The following is a 5,000-nucleotide window of genomic DNA, read 5'->3' on the forward strand; positions in this document are numbered from 1 at the left end:
TAAAGTTCAGCGATTTCATATTTTTAAACTGTCAGAATGAAAACCAGCCGGGAAAAAGAAAAAAACAGAGAGGAGAATCATCAATATTAATTAATAATTTATTTTTGTTAAATAATGGTAGAATTTAACACTTTGAAAACTTCTCTCAAATTTCAAAAGAAAATAATGATTATTTTTCAACTTAATGTTAGTCTCTCTTAATCGAAAATGGCGGAATGGGTGAATATGAAATGTTACGATATTTATACATTTCAGTGACATTAAAAAGACAACAATAATATAAATTAAAATATTTATCTTGCTTTGTTGGAAATATTTACAATTTCTATATTACTATTTGTGCTTTCTTTTGTGTTTTGTTTTTAGTTTATTTTGCATTGTTTTACTTGTCTCCTTTTTATTGTATTTAACACACTCTATATAATATGCGTGAAATATTTCCTGGGTGTTGTGTATGCGCAATTCCCACTGTTTACGTCATGTGTTTGTCTGCATTGTTTTGCTTATTCTAAACATAACATTTCTCTAACGGATGTTATTAATAAATCATTTTTTCTATTATTGTCATATAAGACATCGCATAATATTCAATATCATGATGCTACAGATTGATGAGATATGGCAACTACGAAAGTCAAACATAAAGGTTGTTCCTGTTGTCATTAGCGCATTGAATTCAATACCATCCAACTTCAACTCATGGACACAAGCAACGATTTCTTTACCGAATCGTTACTGTCATCGAAAAATGGTGCCTGTACATCAATATGAAGCAGCGTAAGGAATGGCTTAGCCCCGGTAAACAAGCGACACCGTGCATGAAACAAGATCTTCATCCGCGTAAAACGATATTGTGCGTATGGTGGGACTGGTAAGGGATTATCCATTACGAATTGCTTGAACGGAACCAAACGGTCAACGCGGAACTCTATGTTCAACAGATGGAACGACTCAGCACGGCTATTCAAGAGAAAAGACCTAATCGGCAGCATGGAGTTCTTCTGCTGCACAACGAGGACTCCACATTTGAGTTACTTCTATTTCCAGGTCTTTGTATTTTGAATGTTTCTCCGTTTCTTTTTGAGAAACGTTGTCATCTTTTGGTATTGATACAGAGTATGGTTGCTTTCTCATTTTCTGTGTTTCATTCAACATCCTTAAACAACCCTTATTCAAGGACCGTTTGAGTGGGATGGGCTACACGATCTGAAGAAAATTTTGACTGGGCTCCACTTGCAAGGTCATGTGCTGTTTATCTGATATGAGATCACCATGTCGCGCATACATGGTTATGTTGCATGTGCCTGGTGTACCCTTAGACAGGTAGCCATTGTGAGTATACTGGACTTCGTATATTTTATCCCAGTGTCACTTTGATGGGATACACTGCTCTCTCACTCAATAATAATAATAATAATAATAATAATAATAATAATAATAATAATAATAATAATAATGATAATAATAATGATAATTCTTATGAACGATTATAACATCAGACTCTATTTATCTTACACGTTGTATTGTAAAGTTTCGTAATTGCAATCCTTGTTTCTGAAGATTTCTATTTCTGTTTTCACAAAGTCGTCAGAACCATTTTCTGTGCGTGGAATCCGAACCTGATGCAAACATTCCAATGAATTATTCTAGCAATTACGTCAGCCGTCTTTTGATGATCTAAGTGTAGGTGCTCCGATACAAAGTAAGCTTATATTCTCGTGTGTAGCGATGCTCATTCTATATTTGTGTGGACACCCCTATAATTCTCTTGATCTAATTTATCCTTGAAACCTATTTTCTACTACTAAAATCACCCTCTCGGTATTTTTCTTCATTACTCTACTTTAATCAAAGCTAGCTGTTCGTGTCACCTTTATCTCTTTTATCTTTTTCAAAAACACTAGATGAAGCTTCTTTACTCGACCCTTTCGCTATTTTCAGCTTTGTCTTCTTGGTGTGTGAATCTCAACTAAATCTCTAAATAACTCTCCACTTATTAACCTCCGTAAGTAGTATTTCTTTTTCTACTAAATATATTCCTAGATTTGTTTTCTCTTGATCTGCTACATCTTCAAATCTCACGAAAACTACAACAACAACCACAACAAAGTCGATATTAAAATTTACTTGATATGTGAAAATATTTCCAAAATTTCACTTACCATTTCTGTCTTGTTGCATTCATGACTGCATCCATATCGTTTCAACGTAAGGCGAACGTTTCGAGAATTTATTAATCTTGCACATTTTCTTTTATTCATAATGATTTAATTCTTCAATAACCGATAAATATAATATAATTAAATACATTTTCTCACCACCAAATTATTATTTACACTAAGTCTTGCTTGCTCTTTTATATACATTTGGCGTTTATATATATATATATATATATATATATTACATATATATATATATATATATATATATATATATATATATATATATATATATATATATATATATATATATATATATATATATGTGTGTGTGTGTGTGTATATGTATGTATGTATGTATATGCATATACATATATATATATATATATTTATATATACACACATGTATACATATATATATACACACATATATATATATATATATATATATATATATATATATATATATATATATATATATATATATATATATATATATATATAGATAGATAGATAGATAGATAGATAAATAGATAGATAGATAGATAGATAGATAGATAGATAGATAGATAGATAGATAGATAGATAGATAGATAGATAGATAGATAGACATGTATGTATGCTTAAATATGTGTGTGTCTATGTGTGTGCGGTGTGTATGTAAGCGTGGTGTACTGAACAGCGTACACAACAAATGCTTAGTGGAAAACGGAAACGAATATTTAGAGATGATTTTTTGAACGCGGTTCAAGGGGATGGTCACATAATTTGAAGAAATATTGATCAAATTTCTCTGCTAATTTCCATACTAAGGAAAAAGTCGATTGACAGTTTGATGATTGTTGGCACTACGGAGGAACGATTGCAAATATATTCTAAACTCTTTGGCCTTGTACACTTTCAGCTAGTTTTTAATCATAAAATGACCGTTTTATATATTGAAAAAGTATTAGGTATACTTTTCATTAATGTTGATTCTTATAATTCAAAATTATCAGGAATAAGAGAAGAAATCAAGGGGACTTTGCGCCGGCATTTGGATCATCAAGTTATCTATAAAATACACGCACAAATATTTATATATACATATATACATATATAAGTGTGTGCTTACAGTTATTCATACATATATATATATATATATATATATATGCATATAAGTACTTTATATTTGCTAGCACGTGTGTATATATGTGCGTGTATGTGTCTGTGTGTGTGTATGATTGCTTAGCTATCTAGCAAAATAATGTTCTCTGCGTTATTATATAATTGTGTTATGTAGCATAGACAAGGATTCGTGCTTCTTCTCTTGTTAGTCTTTCTCACCTTCTCTCTCTCTCTCTCTCTCTCTCTCTCTCTCTCTCTTGCTCATTTTAAGTCTTTGTATGTATGTGTGTGGAGGTGGGGGTGAAAAGTGAGGTCCAAAAAAGTTTTACATTAACGCGAGAATAAATTAACGAAGAACAGAGAATAAATGAAGAAATTGAGATAACAAACACTTCACCGAGCTTTATACTCCTGGCATTCGGCGTTAGCGTTAAGTTGTCAGTTTGGTACAACTCGCTGCTATCTTCAAATCTTACCTAAGCAGTCGCTCTCTTACGCATCGGTTATCTCTCATGAAACCATAAATACAACAGTAATTCTTTATTAGCTGCCACTTCAGAAATATTCTTCTTACTCGAAGTAATATTCCTGACATTTTACACATTTACAATAATAATAAAAAAAAAAGACATTATTATGTATTTCTTGATCTTCAACCGCCAAACAGCATCGTTTGTGTTTGCTGTAGATAATTTTTTATGGAACAAAGCATTTTTTTCGGTGGATAGCAGATTGAACAATAATTCAGATAATCACAATTGTAATACAAATGACATTTCCATTGAGAAGACTTATTTTTATATCAGAATTTCTCAACGTTCTGCTCTGTTCCAAGCAAAGGTATGAAACTGAATTTGATGAGAACCAGTTTTCCTGTATTGCACGAGATTTGAACGAGAAATGACATGAAACCTTTTCTCGTGTTGTTTGTGTAGTAGTAGTAGTAGTAGTAGTAGTAGTAGTAGTAGTAGTAGTAGTAGTAGTAGTAGTAGTAGTAGTAGTATTTGTTGTTGTTGTTGTTCAGGCACAGGACGTTGTGAATGGTGAAGAGAAGTTCTCCATTTTTATAATAACTTGGTCAGATAGTTACTCACATTATTTTAAGATATTTTGACTTATTTGGTTAATTTTAGTATCAACAACGTAGTCCTTTGCATTTTGGGTTCTTTTTTTTTTCCTTTATGACCCATTATTTTGTAATATTTGATCAATAGAGACAAAGTGATTATGATACGCAAAAAGTATGGATGACAATAAATTTTGTTCTATTTTTGTATCATCTCGAATACAAAGACTTACAAGAGGAAACGTTTATTTTATTTTTTTATATTGTCTAAATTAGCAACACGAAATTAAGTATTTAAAGCTGTGAATCAAAAAGCAGACAATGTAATTTCTTATGTTTTAACCACAGTGTACCATTTTAATGCCTTCTCAATATATTCCGCAGCGTTTTGTAGAATATGTTAGTGGTGGTCCTCATTAAAGACAAACAAATTATTTATATAAATGCAAATGAATAAGAAATTCTAAAATAGACACAAAGCTTAGAAGTGGACCATAATTAAATACTAATATGATATTGTAATCATTTTGTCGGCGCCCAAACGGTTCTTCCATATATTGACTTTATAATTTATAATTTTAATAATACTTCTTAGATTGGCTGAAAGCCACGCATTTATAGGCAATTTAAACAAAACTCGGAATTTTCCATGCTATTTTTTTGGTGAA

The sequence above is a fragment of the Octopus bimaculoides genome, chromosome 13, assembly GCF_046866305.1.
Source record: "Octopus bimaculoides isolate indiv1 chromosome 13, ASM4686630v1, whole genome shotgun sequence".
Lineage (NCBI taxonomy): Eukaryota > Metazoa > Mollusca > Cephalopoda > Octopoda > Octopodidae > Octopus > Octopus bimaculoides.